This window comes from Cibotium barometz, chromosome 20 (assembly GCF_041138505.1).
Source record: "Cibotium barometz isolate CiBa-2024 chromosome 20, ASM4113850v1, whole genome shotgun sequence".
Lineage (NCBI taxonomy): Eukaryota > Viridiplantae > Streptophyta > Polypodiopsida > Cyatheales > Cibotiaceae > Cibotium > Cibotium barometz.
The window spans coordinates 15,202,477-15,214,211 of NC_141065.1; the positions used below are offsets into that span (position 1 = coordinate 15,202,477).

The 11,735-nt window shown below is 41.7% G+C and overlaps 1 long non-coding RNA gene across 1 annotated transcript in view; it reads left to right on the forward strand.

The window, feature by feature from the left end:
• Window positions 1-1,201: 1,201 nt before the first annotated feature.
• Window positions 1,202-11,735, forward strand: part of LOC147627568 (uncharacterized) — a 42,611-nt gene continuing 32,077 nt past the window's right edge. Inside the window, exon 1 of the long non-coding RNA XR_015268257.1 lies at window positions 1,202-1,498. This is a non-coding gene — a long non-coding RNA (uncharacterized LOC147627568). The remainder of the gene's footprint in view (window positions 1,499-11,735) is intronic.

The following is an 11,735-nucleotide window of genomic DNA, read 5'->3' on the forward strand; positions in this document are numbered from 1 at the left end:
GACAGAGATATGTTTGGACATTTGGCAGGGGTGAAGGTACCCAACGAGTTAAGCCATTTACAAAGCAATAATATCGTCGGTTATGGAAACAAATTCAGGCAGTCTATACAATTCAAGATGACAATCTATCTATACAATCGATGAGGAAGTAACTACTATGATCTCCCACAGTGCTATGTGCAATCCCAGAGCTCAATACAATTTGTGTGTGTGTGTGTGTGTGTGTCTGTGTAGCCTTCCCCCTGCTTATTCCAATCTCATCATTATTACAACCTTCCAATAGTGAAAGATATCGAGGAAATAATAATCCATCAATAATGCTTCCCTTATGTCTATGGCATGTAGCCGCATCTTTGCCATGCAAAACAAGTTTTTAGAGGTGTATGGATTGAGCGGCCTTAGAGATGTATGGATTGAGCTGCCTTGGAGTCAATCCCCACATGATAAATTTAGTTTTTACTTACACCAAAACCATGCAAAGTCAAAAAAGTAAAGCTCTTTTATGACTTATCCTCTTACATCACAAAGTATATAAAGCTGCACCACCAAACAAGGAGGTGCCACAATTTTTTGAGAACGGATTTATTGGTCCATCCAAACTTTAATACTATATAGTCAAATGTTATATAGCGATCTAAAGTGTTTTTTAAGACTACTAAATAGCAATCATATATCTGGTTGCAATGCACAGTTCACATGGTTGCTACATGATTGCCATACATGACTACTATATGTAGCAATAATATGATTGTAATGCAAAGTTCACATGGCTACTACATGACTTCTATACATGGCTGCTGTGTAGCAATACTAATAGCAATCTAAAGCTTCCATTTGAATTGCTATTAGAAGTCATGCATGCAATTATATCAATCATGTAAAAAAGCAATCATGCTATTGTATAATGGCTACTAGTATTGGACCCACGCGTTGCTATGGCGACGAAAGTTTCAAAAAAGAATCGGTTCCCTCTCTATAGCCATCTCTCTCTCTCTCTCTTTCACTCTCTCTCACTCCTACGCCTACGCCCATCTCTCTCAATCTCACACACACACACACACATGCACATGATCCTCTCCCTCCCACACTCTCTCTCAAATGTTGAAACTCTCTCTCTCTCTCTCTCTCACACACACACATGTACACACCCTCTCTCTCTCTCTCTCTCTCTCACACACACACACACACACAAGCGAGCGCTCGCACGCATGCATATCATTGGAGAAGGGCGTACAAATGGATTGTCCGCCACGCGCTTGTGAACAGATCCGGGGCCGGCAAACCCTAACCCTAATACCGTAGCCCTAGCGTGCTTGCTTTTTAGATGGGGTGCCGGCCCCTGTCGCTGTATCGTGTCGCTACCATAACCGGTAGACGATTCCTGTCCTCTTTCGCTTCGCCTTTGGCTGCTCTGCCCGTGATGCTGAAATAAATATACTTCGAGGACGCATGATATCACCACCCTCCACGGAGGCAGGCCGCAGGCTTTTTTCATCATGTGAGTCTTGCGCTAGTTTCTTCTTGCTTGCAGGCATGTTGACGGCCTCTTGTTGGGATCGTATGCTTCTTTATTCCACTTTTCCAGTTTTATTTTTAATGTCTCAGGTTTTTTCAGTTGCGGGGGGAGAGAGAGAGAGCTACTATAGGCAGGGTCAGATGATCGGCATCGTTGAATTCACCCAAAAAAGGACACTTAAGTGTCGATGCAAATAAAATGCTACTTGCGCTAGGAAAGACATATTCAAAATCTCTCTTGAATATGTGACTTAGTGTGTCTTTAAAAAATGTAACCTTGCAATTTGGATGCTGGCACGATAAGGAATTACATCCATAAATAGGACTTGCATGAGACTGCAACTCAGGTTTGAGAAAACTGCCTTATAAGCTTAGAGAAAAAAATCACTAAGCCCCGTGAAAAATTTCAAGTAATTATTTCATATTTGTATCAAAGATTTTGCCAAGTTTCACATGAAATAAAATTCGATTGAGAGTGTCTAAAATAGTATGAAGTTGTGTGTGTTTGATACACCACTTTTTAGCATCCATTTGTATCCAAACCAATACATGGTTTTAATGTGTGTGCAAGTTTTTTAAGGTGATACAATGCTTACTCTATCCATTGAGATCTTAAAGTTATATGTAAAAGCCCCTTAGTAAGCTACAAATATTAATTGTTTCAAAATGTCAAAGCTGCACATAACAAAAAATCTAGATTTAGATTCTTGAGTCATACGCATTACATTCCTTAGTAAACTTACAACATTTTGTCTGTATAGAATAATTTCGCTAAGGTACATTGTACAAACATAATTTAGGCACCTAAAACCTTTGTTTCATGGTTATTTAGAAATTTTAAAAAATGTAGCACGATTGAAAAACTAAGATAACGCTCAAGTAGCAAGATTTACTTGAGCTTGGGATCCCAAAAAATATGTATTAACTTGGTTTTGAACTATATAATCATTTTCAATTGCCAATTTGCACTAACATAATCCTAGTTTTATGGAAGTACCTTTGGAAGACCAAAATTTTTCTCTTTTTCAACATCTTGGTAATTATGAGATTTTTGTTATAGTTCACAAGTAGCTTAGGAACTAGAACCTAAAGGAGATTGTGTTGTTTTGAAACCCCAAGTTCTACCAATTGACTTTTACAAACATGAAAAACATGATTTATTCAAGAAGTTATAGGCATTTTATGGGATTTTTGAGACAAAACAGCTTCAAATTTCAATGAAAATTTCAAGTTAGAGTTTTTTGTCAAATTTTTAATATAGCTTGTGTTTTGACATCATGAAAAATCCCCTTTATTTTTTGACTTTTAACTGACCTATGGTTGAAACAAGGTGTAGAAATGTTGTTTCTAGGTTCCCCAAAAAATTCCAAAGTTTTGGTGAGAAACAGGACACTAAAGTGTCCTCAGGACACTTTAGTGTCCAATTACAGAACTAGTGTTAAGAATACAAGTCCACCATATAATAAAACTCTTTAGCTCATCAAGAACTTGTATGGCTGGAATATACCAAAAGACAGTTTGCCATGTTCGAGGATTTTTCTTTTCTCTCCTCTCCTTATCTCAAAGTTGTCCATGGTTAATATGTAATAGATATAGCTGCTATGAAATATCATTTAATAGTAGTCATGTTTATGTTATGAATGCTATATAATAATTAAATACTTGTCATATCTATGCTCCCTCTATGAATGCTATATAATAAAAAAATAATTGTCTTATCATATCTACATTATGACTACTATATATAATAGTAAAATACTTGTCATATGTATGCTCTCTATGATTGCTATATAATAATAAAATACTTGTCATATGTATTCTCTCTATGACTACTATATAATAATAAAATATTTTATCCTTATGTATGCTCCATGATTGCTTTGTAGTAGTCTAATAACACTCTCTTTCCTGCTTTGCCTTTTATAATATTCATGCATGGTGGTGGTCATTTGCATACTCTATGATTGGTTCCCTATTTTTTACTTTTATAGAGCAATTAATCTTGCTTTATAACTACTTGACTTTTACAACATTCTAATAGCAGTATTTTGTGCTTCGACTTTTATAGTGCGTGCGTTATACTGTTATAGCTATCATGCATTTTCAAAAGTAGTCATAGCAAACATATAGTCCTCACATGCATTCTCTTTAGAAGTCATATCAAACATATAGCAATCTTATATGCATGCTTATTAATAGGCTATTAGCAACCAAAGCAAATGCATGCTTTATTGATTGTTTATTAATAGTTTATTAAAAGTCAAATGGCAATTTAGTGCCTACTTTATGACTAATTACTATCATAAAGCATGCGTTAGATTGCTATTCAACTATTAGAAGTAGTCCTACTAGCTTTAGGACTCATATGACTACTATACAACATTTATGACTATATGACTTTCATATGACTACTATACAATATTTATGACCATTGTAATGTGACTTCCATATGACTACTATATAATGTTTATTCTTGCGATAACATTGCTATTTCTTTACTATTATGTGCATAAATTTGGTGCAAGCTAGTGATATGCAAGTGTGATTTGGTGTGTTTTTTCTCTCTTTTTATTCATAATAGCTTATTTATTGTTTTAATGGCATGTAGATTAGTTACTTGTTTTCATATATAGGAAATTTCAAGCTTAGAGTATATCAAAATGTGTATTAGCATTTTTATTAATCTTTAGATTACATCAAAATGTGTATTAATCTTTAGATTACATCAATGCTCCTCGAGATACATGAGGCAGATTCCCCAACATGTGACGTGGCTAGTGTAAATAGATCAAGGGTTCCAGATCATGGGTTGCCAAAGACGCTCCTTCGAGGCTATCAAAACTGACTGCTAGAGGGCTGGTCGAAGGTGATCCCAGACTCGGAGTAGGCTAGCGACAAATCTATCCTTAGAAGCTGGGCTAAAACCACGGGCCCACATCTTTCTGAAGATCCATCTGGTGCTTTGCGGCCAAGGGCCCCCTAGGCTCGTACTAGCTGAAATCCTGGCCAAGAGGAAGTCCTTCCAAACCTCACCACGTTGGAGGTCCTCTAACAATCAACTTTCCCAACAGGGCACGACTTTGAATGGCCCCTCTGTGTTGCGACTGAATGATCACTCTCTACGCTACGAGCCCACAAATAGTTGTGGATCAACTATTGTACCTGACCAATGTAGGCTCGAGAGAAGGTCCATCAAGAAGTAATATACACCACGATGGCAAGAAGGACCTGGTTTGCCACCACCACTCGGCCAGCTAAGGAAAGCCTCATAGAACTATAGTACAAAATCTTCTTCCGAATGCTTAGAAGAAGAGGGGCTAGGTGCTTACTCTCCGGGGAGATATTGATGCCCACCTGACACCCAAGATAGTGGACTAGAGTGCCCCTCGTGATTCAATGGGGAAAGCGTCAATTGGATTGCCAAGTTGGGGTGGATGGAGAGCCTACCCAAAAACCACACTTGTGCCAGTTGATATACGCTCCTAATGCTTGACAGAAGATCTCTATCAACTTAGTGAAACTCTAGAGATTCCCCACATCTCCGGATAAGTATGTTGTTATGTCATCTGCAAACTCTAAGTCCAGCAGATTCTCCTAAGTATGGACGGGGAGATACAATCCTTGAGCCCCGGTTAACTCTATCATATGCTTTCTCAAAATCCATAAGAAGCACAATGAGGTCCTGTTGTCGCATCCTGGTTGAAGTTGTTGCCTCCTAGAAAGTGAAGATGACCAGAATGCTCTGATTCTGAACAAAACATGTGTGAGTGTCATGGATCAAGTTTTGGAGGAAAGGCTAAAGTCTCTAGTTGTTGATGGCCTTGGCCAAAATCTTGTAGGCAGTCCCAAGAAGGGTGATGGGTCTCCACTGTTGAATGTCTGATTTGTCACCACCCTCCTTAGGAATCAAGTAAATCGGACTCTGAGAGCCTCTCTCGCATGGTGCGTGTAGTCATAATCTCATTGAAGGCTGCTTGAAGGCCGCATCCCATGAGATCCCAGTGGAAGAGAAAAAAGGAAACTAGAAGCATGTCCGCCCCTTAGCATTTTCCCCTAGGAAGAGCCGTCAAGGCCTCTGCCAGCTTCTCTCCTATGAAGGGAGTCAATAAGGTGGTCCCAAGAGCAAGGAAAACCACCTCTCATGTGCCGCCCAGACCTTCTCTCGCACATCCACAACCTGTGGGGATAATGGGGCATCATGAGGAGGGATCTAATAAAATCCATAGTAATGGCTCTCACATGGGGGGGTCTAAAAAACGATAGCTCCATCCTGGCCTTGCAACCTGCAGGGCCAAATATCATCTCTCTGCATATGACAGCCAACAACCTCAAAGAAAATCCTAGTGACTATCTTTGGCTAGGTCTAGAAGGAAGCTCTGGCATGTTATTTGTACTCCACCCTCTTCTCCTCTATGGATCTGATCTCTATGTGAGCGGCAAAACCAGGTGACTTTCAATCCACAATCTATTTGGGGAACTCTCTTGAGAAGTAAGAACCTGCTGAATGCTCCACTCTGGCTCATGGAATCTCGTTAATCTGTTCTGTGCTGCTATCTCGTACAGTGAGTTGTTGATCTCTCCAAGGCCCACTTCCAAGGTGCGTGTGACAAAACCTAAAATAAAATCCAGTCCCTCTCATATCTGCTCTATCCTGCTGTGCAAATCTTAGAGTCCGTTTTTATGAGGCTATCCAGAATCCTAGTGCTCAAGTGCTTGTCTTGCCTCTCCAGGGGGACAAAATAAATGGAGCATGATCAAAGAAAGTAGTGCCCGCCAAGATACCAATCATACCCCCGCGAGAGTGTAAGCCCACTGATCCACATAGAATCTATCAAGTCTAAGAGAGATTGGTGTCGGTGCTCCTCCTGTCAAACCATGAGAAGCACAAACTCCCAAAGCTACGCCCAAACTCTAGCAAACGCCAAGGGTCCTGTCCTTTAAGTGCTAGGATCAATTCCTCCCAAGCAGAGTACTCTAAGCCTAAGACTGTAGCCGTGCCTCCTCTGAGTCTTCCCTCTGCTGACTCGAAGTCTCCATCCATGTACCACAAGTCAGTTGAGGGAGGGACTGACGGACTATTCTCCAAAAGGTATCTCACGTGCACGCAACAATGTTTGGCACATAACATTGAGGAAGCCATTGAGCTCACCCAATGACTAATGGTAACCCATTGAGCTCGCCCAATGACTATGACACTTGAGTCAACCACTACTAGCAAAGAGATGCTCACTAACAAAAATACGATCTCCCCCTTGTGCCCAAAAGGGGCCAAAAAAGAGACCAAAAAGTGTGACTTGCTTGGTAAAACCTTCCTGCAGCATGGGTACGTCCCTTGGAAAGATGATGCTCGTAGAGGAAAAGAATGTCGATGGGTCCCTCAATTGCTACTCTATGGAGATCTCCTCTAAGGATGCCTTGTCTCTAAAAACACTAAGGCCCCCCCAAACCTTGAATGTTCCATGAGGCATTCCGCATATCAATCTCCATGGGGGAGAACTATCAAAACTGCCCTCCACTCAAAGCGTCTTGGGCATGGATTTCGATGGAGAGTAGTCATAATCAATCCTTGGACGAAGGCATGCTAGGTGGGCACAGATCCTAACCTCCATGTGTCTCCACTATGTTCGAGCTCAAGAGTAAGCATACTTGGACGAAGGCATGCCAGGTGGGCACAGATCCTAACCTCCATGTGTTGCCACACTATTCAAGCTCAAGAGTAAGCATACTCCGAACTCCATCGATTGTAATGTAGGTATCTATAAGAGGGGGGAAGGGATATTGCGACTGAGATATGAAGGAACACAAAGAGCAGAACCTCCAATCTAGAGGACAAAACCTCCCTATCCTAATCTCTATGGCTTGAGCCTCCCAGCTCCATCCGAGCCAGGGGCCAGAGCGGGATGACTACGTCCATGATGCATAGATCGTGAAGATGTTGCGACAAAAGCTCCACTTCCTGCCCTTGGATAGCGGTAGCTATCGACTCCAAATCCCACTCCATCCCCTGTGCAGACAGCTACACTCAAGGGAAAGGAGAAGATCATTGCGACACTCTCTGGTGTGGATGGCTTGGAATGACGAAACACCACACAAATTTGAATAGGGGACATTGTCTCCTCAAAAATATCAGTTCCTTTGATAGGGAGACATTGAATGAAACTATAATCCACTGGCAGTCTCGAGATCCTTGGGGGGCATCGCGGTGGCAACTCTAGTGGGAGAGCTTACACTGGGAGGCAACTATAGTCATCTCTACTGGTGATGAATCAATCGATAGATGAAACTCACCGTCGGCCTCCGCTCTAAATGAGGCACAGCCAAAAGGTGGCAGGAATGCTTAGGAGAGGCGGATGGATGGGCTCAGAAGAAGAGGATGGGGCAAGGGGGATTGCTGTGAGAAGTGTCAAAGATAGGGATTAAGGATGAGAAGGAGAAGGAGAAGGAGAAGGGGGGAGGCAGAGGGGGATGGCGATAGGAAAACTGGGAAGAGGGAGATGGGAGCAGTTGGGAGTGATCCACTGGAGAGGGAGGTTGCAGTGAGGGGCTTGCTGAGGGCTCCATGGCACCAATTGGCCTCGCTGGAATCTAAGAACCTAAGGAAGAATCACGAAAGGGTAATGGGCTCCAAATCAAAGATTCTAGAGGTGGGACCCAGTGATTGGGGGGACCCATTGCTGACGAGTTGATGTTGCGATAAATGCTCAAAACGATTTTCTAGTAGAATCGAATCCTCCTGTACTGTCAGTCTGGCACGCTCGGCGACACCGCTCAACTTTGGAAGTCGGTTGGCGGCCTTGGCACAGGCCAACCGTCTATCACTCTCCAGCAAAGTTGTCCACAGTCGGGTTGTGGTGTTCTATTGCCTGAGGGCCTGCATCTCTCTCGGCCCTCTAAGGATGATTTGAGCTGGGACTGTGGGGAACCACCAGAGGTAGTCTCTTGGACTAGCGATGAGGACAAGCTCTAGCGAGATGTCCCATCTGCCTGCATATAAAGCATTGGCCTGGGAGGCCTGAGTACTCTACTCTCTGTAGAATGGGGTCTCCCCTGAGAGGCAAGGAAGGGATATGATGTGAGGCATTGTCTCTAACGAGGCAATACAGATGCGAAGGGATGGAATCCCGATCGCCCGTGTGAGGGTTGAAGCAGCAGTAGGGAGGGTTCGATCACTCTCCTAATGGCTCCACCAATCACTGGGAGAAGAGGAAGGTATTTCTTCTGGAGCCCTGGGAAGCAAATTGTCACGGGAAAGCTTGAAATGCCAGCCAATGGGTTGGATGCGGGGTCAAGGCCATGTCGCCACCTTGCAAAGAAGGCCTAGGTTGTACGTAATGCAATAGGACTCAACCACATGACTCTATCTTTGACACTGCTAGCAAGTCAAACTCAACCTAGTAAGTAGTAACAACGCCCCAAAGGATGAATATTGGTAATTTTTATAGGTGCTCCCAAGAGTCTAGCCTATATAGGATCCCCGAGTTGTCTGCGCACCAAGCAAATGAGAGAAGCAAATTTGGAGTGACAACCCGGTCAAGATTGACAACATTACTTCACCCATCATGTACGATAACAAGCCCCGCTGAGTATTGAACTTTCTCTTCTACCTCATCTCCAAGAAGTGCTACACTAGCCACTTAACCCACTTCAAATATAATGAAACTACCCACTTGGCCGACTTCAAGTTGCAAACATTATTAATGAGGACAGATACGATGAATCATATCTGACCATTGTTTGTAGAGTTGAGAATGGGCGTGAGCTTGCTCTCTCTTACAGAAAGTCGAATATGCCTTTCAAAGGGCTTTAAAAATGTTTGTGAAGCCACACTAAAACTAAGTTCATAATTTTTTCGACAGAAGCTTGTGCATTGCTAGTACCACCTTGCAAAGGTCTGGCATAGTGCTAGCCCATTCTATGGACAAGTGGTGTCAACCAAGCTTAAAATAAACTCGCAACTTGGTCACACACCCTTTCAACAGCAAATGCTCTCAAGAAAGTGGGACAATGAAAACCTATTTTCAAAAAGGGGACTTTGTGTTAATTGGTCCTTTTCTGGTCTACCCATCCATGTCCAACCATTTTTGGCTGGCCAACATTACCCTTTGACGGGCTCTAGGTGATATCCTCCTCAGCATGGGCAAGTACACTCCTTGTGTAAAGGATGAATGCCCAATATAAAAATTCAAGTCTTTTAATTGACTATTCAAGTCGTGTGTTTAGAGTTTAAGGCTTCCTACCTCGAAGCAAAGCTATCAAAAAGTGGACATTGCCAAGTATTGGCCTCAAGTCATTGGGCCAATAGGCTGCAACTTTCCACTTCACTACTACCCATTGGTTGTCCCAGATATGTGAGCCTTTTTGTTTCGGCCTTAGTGAATAGTTCTTACGAACGTACACCTACCTGCTCGCAGCTTCTTGCCGAAGCCTGTGAACTTGACCTAAGCTTCTTATACATGCGATGGAGAATGAAAGTTAAGGAAAAATCAAGGGTAAAAACGAGATTTTCACTCAATGGGAAAGCTTGCAGCCACACAACTGTGCCTACTTAGAAAACTTTATACAACAACAGCCTGTAGAGAAAATTTTCACAAATTGCAGTGTCTTAATAAAACATTACTTAATCGTATTAAAAAGCTTGTATGTTTATGACAACTCATACTTTCAACACCACTTTAGATTTGTCAATGGATTGTTTTTATTAAAGTTTTAAAGAGGAGTGTGTGCGTATCTGTTTTCTAAAGCTAAAGTTAAGAAAGGCATTTCAATTTATGGGTGGGTGAGTACTTGTTTGGTTCCACCGATTCCAGTGGTAGGGTGGTGGTGGCTAACCCATGGGCCGGATGGGGTTAGGCTAGAATCATGGAGTTTTAATAATCAAACTGAAAAACCTTGAGATTACGCTAGGCTTCGAGTAGATAGTTAATGCCCTGATAAATTTCTCGATTGAGTGGATCAACGGCTGTGCCTAATCTTGATTAGAAAAAAAGCGTTGAATTGCTCAGATGATCAAATTATATCAGTGATAGTTTCCTTCTATCTGGTTTATTCAAGTGAAGGATAGTTTAGATTTTGATCTCGTTAGAAAACTCGTTAAGAAAAATTCAAAAAGGTGAAATCGTGAAAACGAAATCGTTCTCTAGGATAGCTTGTGGTATTATCACCAACAACTCGTACTCTATTGCCATGCAGCAGATTCATCCATGATTTGCAATTCTTGTTTAGGAGCACTCAACAAGCCACGCAACAGATTCATCCATGATTTGAAGTTCTTGTTTGGGAGCACTCTACAAATGAAAATGAAAGTGATCGTTTATAGAGAACTCACTCGAGAGGGGATAGCCACAATTTTCCCATCCTGCTAAAGGAAGTTGTGAAAATATGACAGAGAAAGCTTTGGATTTATCTTCAGGTATGTGAAAGGATGTGCACCACTTTAGATATATTATCACTAATACTCTACTGCACCGCAACAGATTCATCCATAATTTGATGTTCTTGATTGGGAACAATCAACAAATTCATATACTCATATAAACTCTTGCTAGATGTAAAAGTGATCGATTATAAAGAACCCACTTGATGGAGAGGAGGATAGCCACAATTTTTCCATCCTGCTAATGTAAGTTGTGGACATATGAAAAAGAAAGGTGTGGATTTATATTCAGGGATGTGAAAGGATGTGCATATCCTTAACAAAGACTAGACACCTAATCTTCCACCTAGGACACATATCCTCTAGACTCCCTCAACACTAGACGAGCTGTAATTGAAAGCCTTAACATCATCACTTACCACAAGTTTATATAAACACATAATGGTAAAACTCAAACGAAGGTAGCCACAAGAACCTTTTGCTCACAAGGAGGTGAAAGCACCAACAGGGAAAACATAAGAACCGTCTCTTTGAAAAAGGAACAAAATGCCACAAGAACCTCCCATACACAAATATGGCTCTTAAACCAAGACCAACAATGATACAATCTACATGTGTACTAAGGTAAAAAATGCATAGCAACATCCTTAAAATCTGAACATGAACCTAATATTACAAACAAAGCGTGAAAGCTGTAAAGCTGACTATTAGTTGACCTATGATAATGTTGCTAGTCGGAGCCTGATGGTATTACAACCGCTCTCTCTCACTGCAATCATATGCCTCTAGACATCCTTAAACAAGCAAGGCCCGCCAAAGGCCTAGAGCTCAACAGAGACCACCCCCT